At 39.0% G+C, this 25,301-nt stretch overlaps 1 long non-coding RNA gene across 1 annotated transcript in view; it reads left to right on the forward strand.

Moving 5' to 3' along the window:
• The window catches only part of LOC101904702 (uncharacterized), a 530,136-nt gene that overhangs the window by 391,800 nt on the left and 113,035 nt on the right, over positions 1 to 25,301 (forward strand). Inside the window, exon 3 of the long non-coding RNA XR_009495220.1 lies at positions 854 to 953. This is a non-coding gene — a long non-coding RNA (uncharacterized lncRNA). The remainder of the gene's footprint in view (positions 1 to 853; positions 954 to 25,301) is intronic.

The following is a 25,301-nucleotide window of genomic DNA, read 5'->3' on the forward strand; positions in this document are numbered from 1 at the left end:
TTATTACAAGATACTGAATATAGTTCCCTCTGCTATACAGTAGGACTTTGTTGTTAATTTTATATGTAATTGTTTGCATCTTTGAATCCCAAACTCCTAATTTATCCCTCCTCACCCCCCTTTCCCCTTTAGTAACATAAAGTTGTTTTCTGTGAGTCTGTTTCTATTTTGTAAATAAGTTCATTTGTGTAATTTTTTAGATTCCACCTTTAAATGATAATCATGTGATATTTGTCTTTATCCGACTTACTTCACTTAGTATGATAATCTCTAGGTCCATCCGTGTTGCTGAAAATGGCATTATTTCATTCCTCTTGATGACTAATACTTCACTGTGTTTATGTACCACATCCTTTATCCAGTCCTCTGTCGATGGACATTTAGGTTGCTTCCGTGTCTCGGCTGTTGTAAATAGTGCTGCAATGAACACTGGGGCGCAAGTATCTTCCGATTAGAGTCTTCATCTTTTCTGGGTGTAGATGGCATTATCCTTTAAATAAAAGAGGTTTTCAAATTGTTTTGACAGCAGAATCCCTTTCGCTACTTCTGTGTGAAAGTGAACAGAGCTACATCCCATTTACTCATATCTCCTCCCCTCAAAACCACTAAGCTTCTTGAGAGGAAACTCCTCAGAGCCCAGGACCTTGTTACCTTTCTATCCCAAAATAAGATACTCATTTAACTCAGTTTTTGATTCTCCATAATAAATGTAAAAAACCAGGATAGGAAGGCATTTGATTATAGTAGCTGTAACAGGCAACACCCTTCAACACTGCCTTCCTTATGAAGGGAAGCCAACCTTCTCCCATATTTCAGAATTTTAATGTAATTTTTTGTTTTTTAATGTTGACAGATGTGTGTGTTCCTCAACAGTGAATTTCTTCACATGCCTTTCAACATCTTCTGTTCATAGAGAAGCCAGTGTATTCAAGTCAGTACTTGTCATCCTTGAGGTAAGATTGGCTGGGAACTTATTATGGGACTGGTCTTGATGATTAATATCCCCGATTTGTAATATCTCAGCATTGATATTTTAAGTTATCTTCTACACAACAGGGAGTAATAAGAATATTGGAGCAGAATTAGAAATCTTATAAATTGTTATGACAACAATGAAATAATATTGGTGAAATGTCTTTGAAAATGTGATGTATTATTTTTTGATTTATAAAGACATTGTAATTGATGTTTTGTGTGCCAGGGACTGTTCTAGGCGCTGGGATGCAGCAGTGAACAAGCCTAAATCTCTCTCCTCACAGTGCTTTTTTAATAGAGACAAATAAATCAATAGATTTACTGTTGCCATTATTTTTCATTACATCAGCATCATCAGAGCAACTTTGCCTATTTGTATGTGCTCAGCATTTGGATTCTGGACATAGTGAGTTAAAAGTTTGAAGAGTGGTATGGGTTTGTATCCTGCCTCCCTACCATGTACTACCTTGATAGATTTATAAGCCAATCAGCTCATGTTACCAAGGCCATTTCCTCATTTGTCAATGTGGGACAATAATAATGCTTAAGTCATAAGAGTGTTTTAAATTTTTTTAATATAAAAATTATATTGCTATGCATTACTATACATATTTAGTCTTATCTCTGTTAATATGATGTCTTTCAACAGAGAAGCACAATGTGCTGTCCTAGCTTTAGCTGATTCAGGATATCACTTTTATTTTCTAAACATATGGTAAAAAAAAAAAAAAAATTAATTGGAAACTGGAATGTCTGCTCTTCCAGATAATATGAATTGTATTCATATTGCAACATTTAAGCTACTTGCCAACAACTACTTGTTTTGCCAACAATATAGTCAATGACAACTATTCAGGTACCAGTTCCACTGTTCTGATACAACTTTATATATGGGGATGATTCATGGTTTACTTCTTTTCAAGTCACAATATCAAGCAGCATCATTTGTCTTCTATCAGCAATTCATACTTGAACTGAGTCCATGTACTGATCTCTTGTATTTCACATCATTTCTAGTCTTGGACACCCCCATTCAGACTATAATATCTCTAAAGTAAAGGGTGCAGATGGCATTAAAAAACAAGAAACTCTACCATTCACTTATGTCTATTTCATTACCGTAATTATTTTCCCCAAAGAGTCTTGTTCAATGCTATTTGCCAAGTAGCTTCTTCAATAAATTTGTCCTCTGAATATTGTAGCACACATTATTGTGTGTTTAAAATTCATACATCAAAACCAATCTGATTCTAAAGAGAATCACATGCATTGGAAACATAGATTTGAACAAAATGAGAAAAGACAGATGATAGAAAGAGGATGGTCATTGAAATGGCCATTTATTGATTCATGTTTTCACTCAAAAAGCATGTTATAAATGCTTAACATGTTCTGGAAACAGGGATACACAGGGAACCAATTTATTAACTAGGTGAATGACAATAGCTATAATGCACAAATAGGGGTAGCAGGGAGAATATATGAGAAAAAGACATGGAACAAATAAAATTAGTGCAGTCTAGAAGAGGCAATTTCATAGAGAAAGATGTGTGGTTGAAAGCACTGAGAGGAGGGAGCATCAGGGAACCATATTCCTAATATTTCTGTGGTGGTGTTGTACAGCCTTGTGAAAATATTTTTTAAAACCGCTAAATTATATTCTTAAAAGGGTAAATGTTATAGTGCATGAATTACAGCTGAATTAAAAAAAAAAAAAACACAGAATGCAGATTCAAGGGAAAAATGAATTTTTCAATGTAAGAGGATGTATTAGTTTCCTAGGGCTACCATTACAAAATATCACAACTGGGTGGCTTGAAATAGCAAGTTTATTTTCTCATAGTTCTGGAAGATAGAAGTCTAAAATTAAGATGTCAGAAAGCCATGCTCCCTCTGTGACTTGTTGGGGAGAATACTACCTTGCCTCCTCCTAGCGTCTAGAGGAAGCCACCATTCTCTGGCATTTCTTGGCCTAGAGTTGCATCCTTCTCTTCTCTTCTCTGCCTCTGTTGTCACATGGTATTCTCTCTGTGAGTTGATTTCCAAATCTCTCTCTTCTTATTAAGACACCAAGCATTTGGATTAGAGCCCAAACTGATGACTTCAGCTTAATTTGATTATATCTTCGAAGACTCTATTTTCATATAAGGTCACATTCTGAGGTTCTAGGAAGGACATTAATTGGAGGGGGACACTATTCAACCCGTAACACTGGGACATATAGAGGAAGCATTTGGACGTTGTCTTGATGGACTTATAATGCTAGTATTAGGAGTGTGCTTTTAAATTCCCAGGCAAAAGGCTGTTTTGGTTTTTGAACTGGAAATGAATGCAGCTACATGTTAAGAGAATTAGTCTCTGGTAGAAAGAGACTACATAACTGGTAGAATGATATGGATTTAAAACAGACACACAGTAGGAAAACTGCAAAGGAAAGTTGTAGAGAACACTGAGGAGGAAAAATCCTCAACATGTATAAGGAACCCATGCCCCCCACCACCCCCTTTTTTAAATCCACAATATTCTGTAATTAGTCTGTCTCCAGGGCATATGAATGGTGGAAATGCTGGTTCAGTATGGATTGTGTGAAAAATTATAGAGTAGACATTTGCTTGCATTGCTCGCCAGTAAAAATAGAGACATTTTGAGAATATATTAGAATTTGATGATAGATTATATATGCTGGGGTAAGAGATACCAAGGATAGCATGTAGTTTACACAAATACATAACTCATACACTGAAATAAGGGATGTTGAAAGAAAACTGGTTTTGGAGTGGGAGTGGAGATAGAGAGGATGAGTTCAATATTGCACAGGTTGAATTTGAGATGCTTTTTATACATATTTAATCATTATGTAAAGAATCTGAAGCTCACTTGTGAGTTTGTATATTAGAGGTAATTGAAATTAGGATGTAGATGCACTCTCTTAGTGAATATACAATATCATGAAGGAAACAACACAAGAGGAAGATTTGAACAACTCTCAATTGAAGATTAGGTGGAAGGCAATGAGCAAATTAAACTGATTGGGAGAGACAAGGAAGGAAGGAAGGACAAAATTTCTCTACTGAAAGTAAGAGACAGAACAGTTATAGATGAAGACAGTGGTCAATACTGCCCAGTGCTATTGAGAAGGTGAAGACTGGCTACCTGGAGGTAGCTGATGACTCTAGTTAAGCACCATTCATATCCTAATAACTCCCAAATGTAAAATTCCAGCCCAGCTCTTTCCTGAACCCCAGACTCATATCTCCAGTTGCATATTGAATGTCTCCTTGGCATCACAAACTTAACACATTCAAAAGAAAGTTCCTGATTTTCTTCCCTAAACTTATCCTGCATTCTCCCTCATGCCCATTTAGTGTCAGTCGCATATCCTTGACTCAGTTTACTTTCCTATAACTCATCCAGTCTTCACCAAATTCTACTAGCTCTACCTTCTAAGCACATGTCCCTATGCCAAACTCCATCGTTTATTGTTTTTATTAACAGCTGTATTGAAATATAATTCTTGTACCATGCAGTTTATCCATTTAACGTGTACAGCTCAATGGTTTTTATTCTATTTGAATAGTTGTACATCCATCACCACAGTTAATTTTGGAACATTTAGTCACCGCCCACCCACCCCCCACACACACACACACAAAATTAACAGTCACTCTCCATTCCCTCTTTGCCCTGGTCTCTAGCAATCACTAATCTACTTTGCATGTGTGTGGAGTTATCTGTTCTGGACTTCTCATAAATGGTATTGAACTTGATGTGGTCTTTTCTGACCAGCTCCTTTCACATAATATGATACTTTCAAGGTTTATCATGTTGTAGGTTGTATCAGCACTTAATTCTTTTTCATAACTGAATAACATTTCATTATTATTGTATGGATATAGCACACTTTGTTTAACATTTCCTCAGTTGATGGATATTTCAGTTATTTCCACCTTTTGGCTCTTAGGATAATGATGCTATAAATATTTATGTTTCATTCAAATATTTGTTTTCCTTCTCTTGGGGGTGTACCTAGGAGTGCAACTACAGGGTCCCTGGATAGTAGAATAACTTTGTTTAACCTTTTAAGGAACTGCCAGATGTTTTTTCCAAAGCAGTGACCATCATCTCTTGGTAGAATTATTGCATAAGCATTGTTACTGCTGTCCTTGCTTCCGTCATTACTCCCCACAGTCCATTTTGTTGCCCACATCCCCCCATTGGGTCCTCAGTTCAGTCAGAGTAAAACTGAAGCATTTGCAATGATTACAAGCTCTGGCAGGTCTGGCCCCATATGACCTCACTGGTTTTATCTTGTGCTGTGTCTCTTCCCTTTGCTTATTCCCTACTGATCTCTTTGCTCTTCCTTATCTATACCAGGTACACTCTCACTGCTTATCTATTCCCTCCTCCTGGAAAAGGCATCCCACTATATCCACACTGCTTGCTCTTTACCTCCTCATGCATTTATTCAAATGTTTCCTTCTTGGTGAAGCAGTCAACCTTTTTTTGTGGCGTAAGATGGTGGAAGAGAAGGACATGCGCTCATCTTCTCCTGCAGGAACTCCAAAACTACAACTTGCTGCTGAACAACTATCAACTGGAGAATGCTGGATCCCACCAAAAAAAGATACGCATGTCCAAGGGTAAAGGAAAAGCCGCAGCAAGATTGTAGGAGGGGTGAAATCATGCTTGGAATCAAACCCCTTACCTGCCAGAGATGCTCAGAGGGCTCAAACAAACCTTGTGTGTACCAAGACCCAGAGACCCCACAAAGAGCCCGACCTGTGTTTGAGTGTCTCTTGCAAAGGTATGGGTGTGCAGTGGCCTTGGCGCAGGGACAGGGGCTCTGGGTGCAGCAGACCTGGGTATGACACAAGCCCTCTTGGAGGAGGTCATCATTAACCCCACCATAGAGCCACCAGAAGTTACACAGGACTGGGGAAACAGACTCTTGGAGGGCACAAACAGAACCTCGTGTGCACCAGGACCCAGGAGAAAGGAGCAGGGACCCTACAAGAGACTGACCAGATCTGCCCTTGGGTATCCAAGTGTTTGTGGCGGAGGTGTGGGTCAACAGTGGCCCGTTGCAGGGTCGGGGGCACTGAGTGCAGCAGTGGGACCTTTTGAAGGAGGTCACCATTATCTTCATTACCTCCACCATAGTTTGGCCTCAGGTCAAACAACAGGGAGGGAAAACAACCCTGCCCATCAACAGAAAATTGGGATTAAAAATTTACTGAGCATGGCTCTGCCCATCAGAACAAGACCCAGTTTCCCCCTCTGTCAGTCTCTGCCATCAGGAAGCTTCCATAAGCCTTCTCCATCAGAGAGCAGACAGAATGAAAACCACAATCACAGAAAACTAATCAAACTGATCACAAGGACCACAGCCTTGTCTAACTTGATGAAAGTATGAGCCATGCCATTTAGAGCCACCCAAGATGGACGGGTCATGGTGGAGAGTTCGGACAAAACATGGTCCACTGGAGAAGGGAATGACAAACCGCTTCAGTGTTCTTGTCTTGAGAACCCCATGAACTGCATGAAAAGGTAAAAAGATAGGACGCTGAAAGGTGAACTCCCCAGGTCAGTAGGTGCCCAATATGCTATAGGAGATCAGTGGAGAAATAACTCCATAAAGAATGAAAAGACAGAGCTAAAGCAAAAACAGTACCCAGTTGTGGATGTGACAGGTGATGGAAGTAAAGTCTGATGCTGTAAAGAGCAATATTGCATAGGAATCTGGAATGTTAGGTCCAGGAATCAAGGCAAATTGGAAGTGGTCAAACAGGAGATGGCAAGAGTGAATATCAACATTTTAGGACTTGGTGAACTAAAATGGACTGGAATGGGTGAATTTAACTCAGATGACCATTGTATCTACTACTATAGGCAAGAATCCCTTAGAAGAAATACAGTAGCCATTATAGTAAACAAAAGGGTCCAAAATGCAGCACTTGGGTGCAATCTCAAAAACAACAAAATAATCTCTGTTCGTTTCCAAGGCAAACCATTCAATACAACAGTAATCCAAGTCTATGCCCCAACCACTAATGCTGAAGAAGGTGAAGTTGAACGGTTCTATGAAGACCTATAAAACACTCTAGAACTAACACCCCAAAATGATGTCCTTTCATTATAGGGAACTGGAATGCAAAAAGTAGGAAGTCAAGAGATACCTGGAGTAACAGGCAAATTTGGCCTTGGAGTACAAAATAAAGCAGGTCAAAGGCTAACAGTTTTGCCAAGAGAACTCACTGGTCATAGTAAACACCCTCTTCCAACAACACAAGAGAAGACTGCACATGGACCTCACCAGATGGCCAATACCAAAATCAGACTGATTATATTCTTTGCAGCAAAAGATGGAGAAGCTCTATTGAGTCAGCAAAAACAAGACTGGGAGCTGACTGTGTCTCAGATCATGAACTCCATATTGCCAAATTCAGACTTAGATTGAAGAAAGTAGGGAAAACTACTAGACCATTCAGGTATGACCTAAATCATATAACTTACGATTATACAGTGAAAGTGACAAATAGATTCAAGAGATTAGATCTAATAGACAGAGTGCCTGAAGAACTATGGACAGAGGTTCATAACATTGTACAGAAGGAAGTGATCAAGACCATCCCCAAGAAAAAGAAATGTAAAAAGGCAAAATGGTTGTTTGAAGAGGACTTACAAATAGGTGAGAAAAGAAGAGAAGCAAAAGGCAAAGAAAAAAAGGAAAGATATGCCCATCTGAATGCAGAGTTCCAGAGATTAGCAAGGAGAGATAAGAAAGCCTTCCTCAGTGATCAATGCAAAGAAATAGAGGAAATCAATAGAATGGGAAAGACTACAGATCTCTTCAAGAAGATTACAGATACCAAGGGAACATTTCATGCAAAGATGGGCTCTATAAAGGACAGAAATGGTATGGACCTAACAGAAGCAGAAGATATTAAGAAGACGTAGCAAGAATACACAGAACTATACAAAAAAGATCTTCATAACCCAGATAACCATGATGGTGTGATCACTCACATAGAGCCATCCTGGAATGTGAAGTCAAGTGGGCCTTGGGAAGCATCACTACCAACAAAGCTAGTGGAGGTGATGGAATTCCAGTTGAGCTATTTCAAATCCTAAAAGATGATGCTGCGAAAGTGCTGCACTTAATATGATGGCAAATTTGGAAAACTCAGCAATGGCCACAGGAGTGGAAAAGGTCAGTTTTCATTCCAATCCCAAAGAAAGGCAATGCCAAAGAATGTTCAAACTACTGCACAATTGCACTCATCTCACATGCTAGCACAGTAATGCTCAGAATTCTCCAAGCCAGGCTTCAACAGTACATGAGCCATGAACTTCCAAATGTTCAAGCTTGATTTAGAAAAGGCAGAGGAACCAGAGGTCAAATTGCCAACATTCATTGGATCATCCAAAATGCAAGAGAGTTCCAGAAAAACATCTACTTCTGCTTTATTGACTCACTGGAAAAGACCTTGATGCTGGGAAATATTGAAGGTGGGAGGAGAAGGAGACGACAGAGGGTGAGATGGTTGGATGGCATCACTGACTCGATGGACATGAGTTTGAGTAAGCTCCAGGAGTTGCTGGTGGACAGGGAAGCCTGGCATGCTGCAGTCCATGGGGTCACAAAGAGTCACATATGACTGACTGACTGAACTGAACTGAGGCAGTCAACACTCCCTTCCTCCCTTTCCTGCCTTTTGTTTATGTGTGTGTGTGTTTATTTTTATCCGTCACTCTTATTACCACTGAAAGTACTATGTATTTTGTTTCATATCTGTTTTCCCCCACTAGAGAGCTAGCTTCATGGAAGCAGGAATTCTGGATTTTGTTCAAGCTGTATGTTCAGGGTCTAGACTATCTAGTAGGTTTAAAGAAACATTTCATGTATGAATAATTCAGTTCAGTTCAGTTGCTCAGTAGTATCCAACTCTTTGCAACCCCATGGACTGCAGCATGCCAGTCTTTCCTGTCCATCACCAAGTCCCGGAACTTGCTCAAACTCATGTCCATCAAGTCGGTGATGAATAATTGAATGAATATATATTAAGCCCAGCAGTTTTATTGGAATGAGGTAGAGTAGTGAATGGGAAGTGAGGACATGAATCGGTGAGAAGAAATGACACTTCCAGCAGGTTTGAGAATTACAGACTGGATATACACAAATCCCTCTGCCTTCTCTCCTGTTTCTGTAGATTAACTAAGGGTCCATGCTCTTAACTAAGGCCAACTCCCCACATGTACCTATAATCATGTGGGGAGGAAAAGATTTTTCTCTACCAACTTAGGTCCAAAAAGAGATCTGAAAATTAACTGAAAATAGATTAACTGGAGAAAAGATTTTTTAAACAGGAGCAAACAGGAGTTGCTCATTGATGAGTAACTCTGGGAATAGATAGAGATTTATGGTTCTAAGGTGGCACAGTGGTAAAAAATCCATCTGACAATGCAGGAGATGGAAAAGACACGGATTTGATCCCTGGGTCAGAAATATCCCCTAGAGGAGGCAATAGCAGCCCACTCCAGTATTCTTGCCTGAAAATTCCATGGACAGAGGAGCCTGATAGGCTACAGTCCTTGGAGCCACAAAGAGTGAGTGACTGCTCACACGGGCACACACACAAAGATTTATATACCACCTTAACAAAGAGCACGGTTCAGGGTTTCAGTGGGATTGTATGGAAGCTTCTGTTTGGCTTTTTAATGCTAATGAAAATGGACAGACTCCTTCCTGTCTAGAAACTCTTTTGGTGAGGGTTGGGGGAAGAGGGGGTAGAGGAGGGCAGTCAGTGGTGGCTATATTTTCAGGAGGCTTGTTGAGACAATGTCTTTCTGTGGCTGCTGTTCAGATGTTTTCCATTTAAAATAATCTTCAGACCACTTTGGTGGACTGTTAATTCCTTTGGATCCATCCTGTGTAGCCTGTACGACAGGCCCTCTTGATGCACCCTCCCAGAACACCATGCACAGAGAGGGCCATGTGACAGTCTCCCTTGGAACTGATCATGGTGGTGTAGTGCCCTGAACAAGGGCATCAAGGTTTCTACTCAATCCTGCATCATCAGTTTTCCCTTCTCACCTGTATCATCTTGTTACATACAAACATGCTGTTATTCTCCCTGGTTTTAAATAAAGTGAAACCAACCCTTGATTTTAATAGGAAAATTTAAATAATTTAAAATTTTAAATACCTGGTCCTGATACCTGGACCGGGTATCAGGTGATACCTAGGAATTATTGTGAATATAGTCACAGGAGACCCCCACCATCACACAAGAATAGGAGACTATTTTTTAAAATCCAATAAAAACAGAACGTCTCTGATGATCCTAATTTACAAAAAGTCCTGTCTCTTCCCACAAACCTGAAATCAAGTCTGCTTAGAAAGAAAGAGAAAAACTAAGGGTTCAAACCAGTTAGGGGCCTAGAGAAAGTGAAGCAACACCCAGGAAGACTTCCCTAGGACTTCTAGCAAGGCATCTCCATGTGCTTAGAGGAAAAACTGAATTGTGATGCCCAGGAATTTTGCCAGTGTCTTTGTGTCAAGGAAAACTGGAAATGGTCAAACAGGAGATGGCAAGAGTAAACGTCAACATTCTAGGAATCAGCAAACTAAAATGGACTGGATGGGTGAATTTAACTCAGAGGACCATTATAGCAACTACTGTGGGCGGGAATCCCTTAGAAGAAACGGAGTAGCCATCATAGTCAACAAAAGAGTCCAAAAGGCAGTACTTGGATGCAATCTCAAAAACGACAAAATGATCTCTATTTGTTTTGAAGGTAAACCATTCAATATCACGGTAATCCAAGTCTATGCCCCAACCAGTAACACTGAAGAAGCTGAAGTTGAACAGTTCTATGATGACCTACAAACCTTTTAGAACTAACACCCAAAAAGATGTGCTTTTCATTATAGGGGACTGGAATGCAAAAGTAGGAAGTCAAGAAAAACCTGGAGTAACAGGTAAGTTTGGCCTTGGAGTACAGAATGAAGCAGAGCAAAAGCTAATAGAGTTCTGCCAAGAGAACGCACTGGTCATAGCAAACACCCTCTTCCAACAACACAAGAAAAGACTCTGCACATGGACCTCACCAGATGGCCAACACTGAAATCAGACTGATCATATTCTTTGCAGCCAAAGATGGAGAAGCTCTATATAGTCAGCAAAAACAAGACTGGGAGCAGATTGTGGCTCAGATCATGAACTCCTTATTGCTAAATTCAGACTTAAATTGAAGAAAGTGGGGAAAACCACTAAACCATTCAGGTATGACCTAAATCAAATCCCATATGACTATACAGTGGAAGTGAGAAATAGATTTAAGGGGCTAGATCTGATAGACAGAGTGCCTGATGAACTATGGACAGAGGTTCATGACACTGTACAGGAGACAGGGATCAAGACCATCCCTCAAAAAAAAGAAATGCAAAAAAGCAAAATGGCTGTCTGAGGAGTCCTTACAAATAGCTGTGAAAAGAAGAGAAGCAAAAAGCAAAGGAAAAAAGGAAAGATATACCCATTTGAATGCAGAGTTCCAAAGAATAGCAAGGAGAGATAAGAAAGCCTTCCTCAGTGATCAATGCAAAGAAATAGAGGAAAACAATAGAATGGGAAAGACTAGAGATCTCTTCAAGAAAATTAGAGATACCAAGGGAATATTTCATGCAAAGATGTGCTCAACAAAGGACAGAAATGGTATGGACCTAACAGAAGCAGAAGATATTAAGAGATGGCAAGAATACACAGAAGAACTGTACAAAAAAGATCTTCACAACCCAGTAAATCAAAATGGTATGATGACTCACCTAGAGCCAGACATCCTGATGTGAAGTCAAATGGGCTTTAGAAAGCATCACTACAAACAAAGCTAGTGGAGGTGATGGAATCCCAATTGAGCTATTTCAATTCCTAAAAGATGATGCTGTGAAAGTGCTGCACTCAATATGCCAGCAAACTTGGAAAACTCAGCAGTGGCCACAGGACTGGAAAAGGTCAGTTTTCATTCCAATCCCAAAGAAAGGCAATGCCAAAGAATGCTCAAACTACTGCACAATTGCACTCATCTCACATGCTAGTAAAGTAATGCTAAAAATTCTCCAAGCCAGGCTTCAGCAATACGTGAATCATGAACATCTAGGTGTTCAAGCTGGTTTTAGAAAAGGCAGAGGAACCAGAGATCAAATTGCCAACATCCGCTGGATCACTGAAAAAGCAAGAGAGTTCCAGAAAAACATCTATTTCTGCTTTATTGACTTTGCCAAAGCCTTTGACTTTGTGGATCACAATAAACTGTGGAAAATTCTGAAAGAGATGGGAATACCAGACCATCTGACCTGCCTCTTGAGAAATCTGTATGCTGGTCAGGAAGCAACAGGACATGGAACAACAGACTGGTTCCAAATAGGAAAAGGAGTACATCAAGGCTGTATATTGTCACCCTGCTTATTTAACTTATATGCAGAGTACATCATGAAAAATGCTGGATTGGATGAAGCACAAGCTGGAATCAAGATTGCCAGGAGAAATATCAATAACCTTAGATATACAGATGACACCACCCTTATGGCAGAAAGTGAAGAACTAAAGGGCCTGTTGATGAAAGTGAAAGTGGAGAGTAAAAAAGTTGGCTTAAAACTCAGCATTCAGAAAACTAAGATCATGGCGTCTGGTCCCATCACTTCATGGCAAATAGATGGGGAAACAGTGGAAACAGTGGCTGACTTTATTTTCTGGGGCTCCAAAATGACTGCAGATGGTGATTGCAGACATGAAATTGAAAGACGCTTACTCCTTGGAAGGAAAGTTGTGAGCAACCTAGACAGCATATTAAAAAGCAGAGATGTTACTTTGTCAACAAAGGTCCATCTAGTCAAGGCTATGGTTTTTCCAGTAGTCACGTATGGATGTGAAAGTTGGACTGTAAAGAAAGCCGAGGGCCGAAGAATTGATGCATTTGAACTGTGGTGTTGGAAAAGACTCTTGAGAGTCTCTTGGACTGCAAGGAGATCCAATCAATCCATCCTAAAGGAGATCAGTCCTGAGTGTTCATTGGAAGGACTGATGCTGAAGTTGAAACTCCACCTGATGCGAAGAGCTGACTCATTGGAAAAGACTCTGATGCTGGGAGGGATTGGGGGCAAGAGGAGAAGGGGACAACAGAGGATGAGATGGTTGGATGGCATCACCGACTCAATGGACATGAGTTTGGGTAGGCTCCGGGAGTTGGTGGTGGACAGGGAGGCCTGGCGTGCTGCAGTTCATGGGGGCAAAAGAGTCAAACATGACTGAGCGATTGTACTGAGCTCAACTTGTGTAAAATATTTAAAATTAGAACATGTAGTATTTTATCTCAATAAAAAGTTGACTTACTTTTAAATCACTTAATTTTAAATTCATAGTCTTATGAACTAAAACAAAAAACCTTTAGGCAATAGTCCTAGCTTTAACCTAGCAAATTGAAATTATCAAAGACTTGGAGAACTAAGTTAAATATTCAATGCTCAGCATTGGCTATGTTACCTACGAGAAGCAAATAGCTTTTGGAACAAAAGAGCAAACATAAATACAGTCAACTAAGTTGTTAAATTCACCAAATACAATATAAATATTCTAAAAGCCAGTCCCCAGGCCATCTTTAGATTAAGAACAAAAATGAAAATACCAGCACGCAATTCTATAAATTACTTAATATTGATGTTCTTAGACACTCGTAAACACAGCCATGAAATTTCCAAATCCTGTACCTCTCTTTGTTGTCTTTCCTTGTACAAAGCTGATACAGTCTCTATTAATTTCCTAATTAATTCACAACTAGCTAATGCGTTCCTATAAATGTCACTCAGGAGGGAGAAAAAATATGCTTAAAAAATTGTTCTATGGTTGCTCTTCTGTATTACTATTCTCGGTGATGGATTAAATTATCAAAGGACCGAAATATCAGTGCATTACTAATTCCTGAAAAAAATGAATTTCTGAGGTTACTGTGAAAAGTAACAAAGTGTCAGGTTGAGACCCACAAATAGAAAGGCTCTTCTCTAACTTACTAATGGGACTAAGTTGCCAGATTTACTTTAAAAAAAAAAAAGTCTGCTGGGAGCTGATCCCAGGCATACGCATGCCAGACATAGTCCCTCCATATAGGAGGCCGCAGCTAATAAGTGAGACAGATATAGTTGCATAAGAAGAAATTTGACTGATCTTTGTCCCTACTTTCTAGGAGGGAGCCTCTAAATCTTTGGTATTTCCAAATTGAAAAAAAGTGTCTTTGTTATTCATGGTGAGTCCCTCAGACCGCAATGGAATATACGCTATCGATGTGACTCCTGGTGAGTCTCCAGATAATTTCAGGATGGGGGCCACAATGCCAGAGGGACCAACTGTGTGATCAGAGGGTTAAGGCTATGAGTCACACATTTATAAGATCAACTTCTGAGAAGGAGCAGAGGAACTCAAAATTGAGTGTAATCACATGACCAATGATTCAGTCAATCAAACTTATGTCACAAAACCCCAATAAAAACTGGATATCTGAAGCTCTAGTGAGCTTCCACGTTAGTGATACTTTTCGATGTGCCAGGAGGGTCATGCATTCTGAGGACAGGGAACATTTTTGCTTGGGATCTTCTTAGACCTCATCCTATGTGTCTCTTCATTTGGCTGGCTCCAATTTGTATGCTTTATGATAAAATTATAATCCTATGTATAAATGCTTTCTTGAAGTCCCTGAATCATTCTAGCAAATTCTAGAACTTGGGGAGGTAGTAGGAAGCCTCAGATTTGTAGCCAATTGGTAAGAAGTATGAGTGGCCTGAGAACTCTAGAGCTTGCCACTGATGGCTGAAGTGAGGAGGGTTTGTAGAGCCCTGTGCCCTCAACCTGTGGAATCTGACACAACTCCACGTAGTCTCAGAACTACATGGCAAATACACACACAGAAAACTTGAATACCATAAGAAAATGCTAAGAGAGGGGTGTATACTGAGAAGGACAGGGGCACGCAAGAAGAAGCACAGGACCCAGCCCTTTCTCCAAGGATAAGGAAAGCTTCTAGCAATTGTCTCTCTTTTTTTTTTTAATTGAAGGCTAATCGCTTTAGAGAATTTTGTTATTTTCTGTCAAACATCAACATGAATCAGCTAAGTATACATATGTCCCCACCTTTTGAACCTCCCTCCCATCTCCCTCTCTCTTCCACCCCTCTAGGTTGATACAGAGCCCCTATTTGAGTTCCCTGAGTCATACAGCAAATTCCCATTGGCTATCTATTTTACATGTGGTAATGTAAGTTTCCATGTTACTCTCTCCATACATCTCACCCTCTCCTGCCCCCTACATGTCCGTAAGTCTGTTCTCTATGTCTGTTTTTCCATTGCTGCCCTGCAAATAAATTCATTGGTACCGTCTTTCTAGATTCCATATATATGTGTTAGTATATGATATTTATATTTCTCTTTCTGACTTACTTCACTCTGTATAATAGGCTCTAGGTTCATCCACCTGATTAGAACTGACTCAAATGTGTTCCTTTTTATGGCTGAATAATATTCCATTGTGTATATGTACTACAGCTTCTTTATCCATTCATCTGCTGATGGACATCTACATTGCTTCCATGTCCTAGCTATTGTAAATAGTGCTGCAATGAACATTGGGGTACATGTGTCTTTTTCAGTTTTGGTTTCCTCAGGGTATATATGCCTAGGGGTGGGATTGCTGGGTCATATGGTGGTTTTATTACTAGTTTTTTAAGAAATCTCCATATCATCTTCCATAGTGGCTGTATCAATTTATATTCCCACCAGCAGTGCAAGAGGGTTCCCTTTTCTCCACACCTCTCCAGAATTTATTGTTTGTAGACTTTTTGATAATGGCCATTCTGACGGGTGTGAGGTGATATTTTGCTATAGTTTTGATTTGCATTTCTCAAATAATGAGCGATGTTGAGCATCTTTTCATGTGTTTGTTAGCCATCTGTATGTCTTCTTTGGAGAAATGTCTGTTTAGGTTTTTTCCCCACTTTTTGATTGGATTGTTTGCTTTTCTGGTACTGACTTGTATGAGCTGTTTGTATATTTTGGAAATTAATCCTTTGTCAGTTGTTTCATTTGCTATTATTTTCTCCCATTCTGAGGGTTGTCTTTTCACCTTGTTTATAGTTTCCTTTGCTGTGCAAAAGCTTTTAGGTTTAATTAGGTCCCATTTGTTTATTTTTGCTTTTATTTCTCCATTACTCTAGGAAGTGGGTCATAGAGGATCTTGCTTTGATCTGTGTCATTGAGTTTTGTACCTATGTTTTCCTCTAAGAGTTTTATCGTTTCTGGTCTTAAATTTAGATCTTTAATCCATTTTTTAGTTTATCTTTGTGTATGGTGTTAGGAAGTGTTCTAATTTTGTTGTTTTATATGTAGCTGTCCAGTTTTCCCAGCACCACTTATTGAAAAGGCCATCTTTGCCCCATTGTATAATTTTGCCTCCTTTGTCAAAAATAAGGTATCCATAGGTGTGTGGGTTTATATCTTGGCTCTCTATCATATTCCATTGGTCTATATTTCTGTTTTTGTGCCAGTTCCATACTGTCTTGATAACTGTAGCTTTGTAGTATAATCTGAAGTCAGGAAGGTTGATTCCTCCCGCTCCATTCTTCTTTCTCAAGACTGTTTTGGCTATTCAGGGTCTTTTGTGTTTCCATATGAATTATGAAATTTTTTTGTTCTAGTTCTGTGAAGAATGCCATTGGTAATTTCATAGGGATTGCACTGAATCTGTAGATTGCATTTGATATTATAGTCATTTTCATAATATTTATTCTTCCAACCAAGAACATGGAATATCTCTGTATCTGTTTATGTCATCTTTGATTTCTTTCATCAGTGATAATAATTTTTTGTATACAGTTCTTTTGTCCCTTAGATAGGTTTATTCCTAGATATTCAATTTTTTTTTGTTGAAATGGTAAATGGGATTGATTCCTTAATTTCTCTTTCTGGTTTTTCATTGTTAGTATATAGGAATGCAAGTGATTTCTATGTATTGATTTAGCAATTGTCTCTTGAGATAGCTCTAAGAATGTTTCTTTAGTTTAAAAAAAAAGAAAACTGTTCCTTAATTTCTCTTTCTGGTTTTTCATTGTTAGTATATAGGAATGCAAGTGATTTCTGTGTATTGATTTAGCAATTGTCTCTTGAGATAGCTCTAAGAATGTTTCTTTAGTTTAAAAAAAAAAAAAAAAAAACTGACAGTAAAGGAAGAAAATAAAATCACCCAACTGAAATTAATCAAATCCATGTCTATATTTTTGGCATATTTTCTTCTAACACATGTCTCTTTTTGGATTTTTGCATACTTGAGATAATGCTATATGTGCAGTTGTTTTTATTTTACTTTAATATGTCAGTCATAAGCATTACCTTTTGATATTAAAGCCTCATCACACATTTTCATTTTAATGGCTGCACTATCCTATAGATACAATGTAGTTTAAATAAAACACATTTCCTAAATTTGTACCCTTGGATTGCTTCTGGCTTTTGATATAATAAATAGTACATAAAGATGAATATCTTTACATATAAATCTTTGTCCACATTTCTGATTATTTCCTTAAGATAAACTTTTTTTTTTTTAGTCTGACCTTATTTATTTCTTACTCTCAGAAAATCTTGTTTTCGATGAAACTCAAACTTAGAAGTAGAAACTTGCAGAGTCTTTCACAGTCTTCATGTTTTGACAATCTGTTCCTGGTGTTTTCCTTTGACATCATTCATTCTTTTGGCCAGTGGTGAGTATATTCTGTGGTCTTTTCCTACTTTTTCTTAGTACCCTGTTTCTTCAGAAAAACAAGCCAACTCTGATGTTACAGGACACAGCGGGTAATGTAGCAATGAGTTTTGAGCACCAAAGTTTCTAACCTTCACTCTTCAGGGGCTTTCCACAACATACTGGTAGATATCATCTTTTAGAGAGATTGGAAAGTATGTATGTTCAGCTAGCTCTTTTGGGCCCCAGCCAATGAAGCATAGTAGTATCAGTGAATCCAAGAATATCTTTCTCCCATTTTTCTTTTCTTTACAACGACCCAGCTGAGAATACTCAGATTGGCATCCACTTTGCACCGCCTGAGCAGACTTGTGCTGGCATCCTCTAGTGTGCTTCTACTTCACCTTGCTTTGTGGGCAAACCTGGTTGTTCATCCCATCACTGATTCCAACCACGTAGCCCTTTCCTTCTTCACTCAGAGCATTCATGGCAGCTTCTGTGGCTAAACACGTCTCGTGTATGTGTAGTCAGTCATGTCCGACTCTTTACAACCCCATGGACTGTAGCCCACCAGGCTCCTCTGTCCACAGGATTCTCCAGGCAAGAATACTGGAATGGGTTGCCATTTCCTTCTCGAAAACGCTTCTCATAGAAGGGTCAAAATTTGCTTTCAGTGTCCACTTCAGTAGGTTTCTGGCAGTCCATGGTTGGGAAAGAGATGTTTAACTTTGTCTTGAAGCAGCTGACCACCTCTGAGGCACCATAAACTCTTGAAGTGTAATTACTGAGTAAAAGGATTTGCTTTTACAACTCCTAAAACCTGATGCCAAATTGATTTATGGAAATATGAATTGACACTCCTCCAGGCATGTTCAAATGTCTAACTTAAAGCTTATTACCAAAACTAAACCATTTTACTAAAAAAATGGAAATTTGATAGGCTACCAAAACTTATTTTGTTGCTTTAATATGCTTTCACTTGAATACTTGTGAGATCAGCTGAATATTTTTTCATATCTATTAGTTCTACTTTCTGTGTTTGAGAGCTTTGTTCTAAGCATTTACTTAGGTCTTGAGTATTTATGTTTGTTAAATATAACATATACAGTGTTATATATTATGTGTTAAATATAGCATAGATGGTACATTCAGTATAGATTTTTACTGAAGACTGATGTTCTGATAGGGCGTTAGCCTTTTATGAAATTATATTAACGTGTCTCGGGGTTTTTCCTATTATGTTTTATATATTTGCAGATTGAGAATTGTTTTGGAGAAGTAAGAAACTTATTTTGATATATTCATTTACGATTGTCTCTAGCTCAGACTGCTCTTCTAGAAAAGAGCAGGCCTGCCCAGTGACCAGGTGTGTGTTCCACCCTCGAGTGGTTCGTCCTTTCGGGTTTTGCCTCAGCTTTTGAGCCGAGGGTGCACTGTTTTCAGAATGATATTCAGCCAGTGAGGGAGCAGTGAAGCCTGGCCATTTCTGCCCAAGATGTGATCCCTCTGATGGGTATTTTTTTTTTGGTCTAGAGCTGGAGCCTGAGGGCAGTTTCTCCTCAGGAAGAGAGACACATTTGAGCCCTGAGGAGCTGCTCTGCACTTCTGTTTGAAGCACTACATCAAAATGCAGCAAGGGGTGGACTGGGATGGAGACCTAGATGCTCAGCTCACATCATCCTTCAAAAATACACTCATTGCCCAGTTAACCGGTACAGCTGGCAGACAAGCTCCAGCTATCAGTTCCTTCACAATCCTCCTCAGCTTTCAACCGAGGTTGCCCTTGTTCTCAGGGCAACTCTGTCCAAATATGGAGCAAGAAACTGGTTCAAGGGCCGAGTTGGTCCCCTGAGTGCAGCCTGGGACTGTACTCATGGGGAGTCTTGGGTTCGGAGCTCCCCATGGGGCTAACTGGCTCCATTTAGGTCCACACTGCCCGCCTACTTCCTCCCCTTTACCTGGTATTACTTACTAGTAAGGCTTTCACATTCAAGCATTTTAAATATAAACCATTATAAGCCTATTGTATAAATATAAACCATTATAAACCTAGAGTTTCACTTGCTGGAAATGGGCCAGAGCATGGAAAAGGCTACATGGGAAAAGGATACTTTTCTTTATAAACCCTCTTCCACTATTTGATTGTTTTCATCATGGGCATGTGTTACTGTGATCATAATTCAAAATATCTTTAAATAAGCCAACATGTCTAGAAAAACATGGGATGATAACAATGTAGGTAGGCTAGCCAACAACAGTTTGCTTTATTGTAAATACCTCTAAATCTGTTTGAGAGCAAACTATTGAATCTGCTAATGGTAGATACAGATGGTACAAAACAATAACCTTCTTTTTGGTGTTGGGTGTAATTTTAAATAGAATCTTTCTTATCATGCTTTAAAGTGACGTCAATCTACTTACATGATCAAGCTCCATTATTACATTAAATTCCACTTATTTCACAATGAGTGGAAACTGTAGCAGATGTCATCATTCAAGGCTTTATGTAAAATGATTTTTTTCTTTGGTTCTTTGTAGGTGGGTAGAGAAATAATGGAAATAATTTTTCATACACAGATAACTGGCATATGTGAAATGCTTGCTAATTTGAGGAGGGAGGTGGGGAATAAAGGATGAAAAGAACAAAAATAATTTTGTCTAAGACTGCAAGTGACATACATTCAAACAATTGCTTTTTCAGAGTCCTCAGGCTTGTTTCTATTCAGTGTTTGCTGAGCTTTAGAGAAGGCTGAATCCCACCATGGCAAGCTGCCATCTTTGTCAGAGTAAAGAGCTGTTTACATTCAAGGCACATAATAAGTGCAATGTGAAGTAAAAAAACAGTGTGAGTTCTATTATGGCTGATTAGCCCATTGTGCAGTGTTTCAACTAACATCTCCCTTGTGCTAAAAATAGTGAGAAGCCACAGGACATCAGGCAGCGTGATCCATCAGTACTGTACTCTTTCGTGAGATTGCCAACAAAAGCTGCCTCTAACTCCCCGGAAAAATAAGAGAACCACTTCCTAGCTTCAGTGTCCTCCCAAATATGTAGTTTATCTGAGCTGTTTGAGAATCTTCCAGAAAATGAGAGACACACAGCTTCTCACATATAGATGTCTTCTCGGTAACTTCTTTTTCTTGATATAACACTTGATATGAATGTCATAGAAGTCAGTTGCTTGTTATAAAACTTGTTTCCTTAGCTGCTTCTTAATCCAAGGAACAGTGGCCTGAATGCATATATTGATGCATTGGCCACCAGGAACCTAAATAAATAAATTAAATAAGTCTCTTTGTTTGAAGTGACAGAAGGAGAAGGGAGTAGTATGAATAAACTGAGTCCTAGGTCATTTCATCACAAAGTCAATAGCTCTTCTCATTGAAGGGGAGAAAACAAACTGCTTTCTATTCTATTGAAAGCCTGGAAGAATTTGCACGGCAGTAATCCCAAATCCAGAGGCAATCTATTAACAACTCAGCATCACAGATCCTGAGACTCAACTGATAAGCACATTCTTCCCTGCACCTCCCCCAACATTAATCCTCTTAAAGATTGTGCTAAGTAATGAAAGGGTGCGATGAAAAGAGGCCCCCCCTCTTTTTTTTTTATTACAAACACACAAAATGCTTGTGTAAATGTTTCATTAACAAACTGCTGGACTAGTATTTAATATCCTTTGCCTCCCTCCCCCCGGACCCCTTGGTAGGGGCTTCTGCCTGGAGCATGACTAAATGTGTGATTTACACATGTTTAAGAGAAACATTCCCACACTTGAATGCTGTTCCATGACAAAGGGAGGGGAGGGGCTGAGAGAGAGGTGTTGAACCTATTGTAGACATTTTAATTTACAATTCACTTTTTCTTAAATGGCTTTTAAAAGATGAATGACTTCCACCCACTTATCAGTCTATGTTTCATTTCTTAGTGTGCTTTCTAACTGCTGGTCTGAATGTAAGTGTCCTCAGTCAGATAATTTGAGGCTGGTCTTTTTAGAGACAAAGTTAGATGCTGTAATATTCTAAGAAAAGCAAAATGAATTCCAATGCGTGTCCTTTGTGTAAGGAATCATTTTCCAAACCACAGGAAGACTAAAACAGATGACTTATCTTTACTTTGAATATGCTAAAGGATGCCAGATATTTTGTAGAAATATGCATCCTGTGTTTTTTTCTCTGTAGTCATCTAATTACAATCTGATGTTTCGTGTTCTTTAGCTAATCCTAACAGGATGCCTGCATTATGTGATTTTTTAAATATGGCATTTGGCTATAAAAATAAACTTTGCTTTCAGACAAGCAAGGTATGCTTATGGCACCTACTGAGATAGTCAGTATCCATTAACAGGGTGTATTGATATGACTTGAAGATACAGAATCAGCCTCTTAAGAACAGTGTGCTTGTGTGCTAAGTTGCTTCAGTCGTGTGCACCTCTTGCGATCATGGACTGTAGCCCGCCATGCTCCTCTGTCCACGGGATTCTCCTGGCAAGAATACTGGAATGGGTTGCCGTTTCCACCCCCAGGGGATCTTCCCAACCCAGGGACGGAACCTTCATTTCTTCCGTCTTCTGCGTGGGCAGGTGGGTTCTTTACCACTAGCATCACCTGACACTTGGGACAAAGATATTTGTATAAAAAAGAGGCTACATTTGTGTTCAGTTACCTTATACATTCATTTCAAAGTTTGGAATCTCTTAGAATGCAACACAGAAGTTTCTTCTAAGGATTTGCCCAGTAGCACTTATCCAGATGTGAATCCTGTATCAGGATTTAACTTAAACTATGCTTAAGAGTGTCTTTGTCCCAAGTGTCATTCATTTAATTTCAGTTTAGCATAAGCATCTGGCCACAGATGGGGTTACTCGAGTTGGGTCAGAACCACTTTTGGGTCAGCATGGAGAGTCGTGTCTCCAGCCAGGAGTACGGTCTGGTCTCAGAGTGAATAGATTCATTTAGAGCAACAGTGCCCTGGGGGATAAACACTTAAATGTATTCAACCTTAGAAGAGCTGAAAACATCAATACCTTCATAAAGCCACTTTGATTTGTATTGACTACAGTTGGGCTGCTAATTCATATACATCATTGTTTACTTCACAGTGCTTTTAACATGACTTTTGATTTATAGAAATCGTGATTCAATTTCTACCGAGAAGTGGTGAGCTCAGACCTCCCCCAGATTCTTACTTTCTCTCTTCTGTGACAAAATTGAAAGAGGAACTCTCTTGTCACGGCATTTATAAGTGGTTGTGTAGCAGCTTACATTCGCTTTTGGGGAAAAAAAAAAAAAAAAGATTTCATAGTAAAAGGTAATAGCAAAGTAGATTGCTCAAATAAGGGCCGTCAGTAATCTAAGCATGTTATTAATGTGCTCAGGGCAAAACCGTTGATTTACACTGGGGCAAAGATCTACAAGTTAGATGCATTTCCCACTGAGAAAATCGCTGTTAAGCACAAGAGAAAATTCACTGGACAAGACCATGTCCTGTTATTTGTTTAACGCCAAGCCCTGATAGACTTTCATTTATAGGAACCACTAGGACACATTGCAAAGCTCCATAACTAATAAACCCTGTTCCATGCAAATTATGCAATCTGTATCTCATAAGAGTTAGTTTTGTTTGCTTGATGGTCTGTCAAACGGAGACTCTAAAAATTCTTTTCTAGCAGTTCATTTCTTTCTAAGCCACTAAAACAAATGGCTTTAAGTCAAGCAAATAGGCTTCAGTGACCAGAACAGGATTTTGTTTTGTTTATGGGTTAGTTCCCAAACTTAAATCAGATTTAAACTATTTTGGATTCTCTTTTGCTAAAGTCATTTCCTTAGGTACAATGGAATGAAGGTGTGGGTTTTATGAAGAAAAATGTTAATTACTCAAAGAGTTGCATGAAAATAATATTGAAGTAGACAAAGAAATTCAGACAATAAGACAAAATGGTGACAGGAGAACGGGCATTCCTTTTTTCCTCGGATAAGGATGAGCTGGAACACAACATATCCATGGCTCAAGAAAAATTCACAGTTCTGATGGAGATAAACTTAGAAAGCCTCGAGACAGCCCAGACTCGTCAGATTCTCACAGTTAATTAAAGAAGTGAGTGAAGGCATCAAGGCTTGCTCCCATCTGCCTGAATAATTCACCGCCTGTATCCATTATTAAAACCCGTTACTTCTCCACAATGATTCCCAGCTCGAGATGGATTGGTCTCAGAACCAAGAGATAAATTGTAACAAGGCCTACAGCTATATTAATAAATTGAAATGAACATTTATTTGCTCATCTAATTAGAACTGTAGTTTTCCCAAATAGTGTAGTAATGCATTACCTTGACAGGCAGCACTACCTACCTTTTGTGAGATAAAATGAACAGGAGGGCTTTGCCCCAGATTTGGGGTTTTCTCTGCATAAAAAGTTCTTTGGTCACCGCTGTTCTTTTCAACCATTCATTCCATCACTATGCTCCGCTGATTCTATCTCTCCAGGATTGATGGGAGCTTAGCTTTTGAGGTACTTCGTCAGAGGCCTGCAAAGAATTGTGCATATAGAACACACATTCTTCTTTTGTCCTGTCTCTCTTTCTAAAGGGTTGCAGGAGGAAAAAAAAAAAAGAATGTAAAGGTTTTCCCTACCCCCTCCCATCTCCACTTCCCTTCATTAGGAGTACAAAGCATTAGAGCTCAGAGGTTCAAAGAACCTGTGCTTGGGGTTTAATTCCTGACTCAGTGGCTAACCAGTGCATAACCTCAGTTTCTTCCTCTGAAAAATGACACTAATAGTATCCATTTTTGTAAGATACATGTGAAGTTTAAAGAGAATGTCTGTAAAGGGTGGAACCAGAGTAGGTGCCTATCAGTAATAAGTGCTATTATCGTTCAACCATTGTTACCCTTTCCTGTTTGCAAATTAGATTTAAAAAAACCATCACATTTGTGTGGAAATGTCTTTCTGTAACAGAGCTAAGTTTTCAATTTCTGAAGTTCAGAAATGAATATTATGGTACAGCAACATAAAACTTCTCATTATAAAGGATTTCCATAGCAGATGAGACTTCATTATGTAGTTGGAAGAGACCTGATTTTTGTTATGGAAATCCTTTATAATGAGAAGTTTTATGTTGCTATACCATAATACTCATTTCTGAACTTCAAAAATTGAGAGCTTATATCTTTGCCCTTTGCAGGCAGAGGGCCTAGGACACAGTAGCTCATAGGACGACATAACCAGTCATTGGTTTTTTACCACAATAATAAGTGTGTTGTTATGTAAGCTCCTACAAAATAAACAGTTCTCTGCTGGACCTATGACCCTCTGAGGCATAAAGAAGCTAGAGAAGTCAGGCCCTCTGATTGATTCTATGCAACAGTCAGATTCAAATTCATGCTCCTGCAGACTTCAGCCTTGTGTTCCCATAAGAGGAATGCACTCTTTCTTTCTTGAAATGAGTAGAAATTGTACTTACCACATACTTGTTTGAAATTTTGATGGAGCATTTTTCGTTTTGATAAATGAGAAAAAATTTTAAATAAATTTCTGGGTTGTCAAAATGAG

This window comes from Bos taurus, chromosome 7 (genome assembly GCF_002263795.3).
Source record: "Bos taurus isolate L1 Dominette 01449 registration number 42190680 breed Hereford chromosome 7, ARS-UCD2.0, whole genome shotgun sequence".
In the NCBI taxonomy this organism is placed as follows: Eukaryota; Metazoa; Chordata; class Mammalia; order Artiodactyla; family Bovidae; genus Bos; species Bos taurus.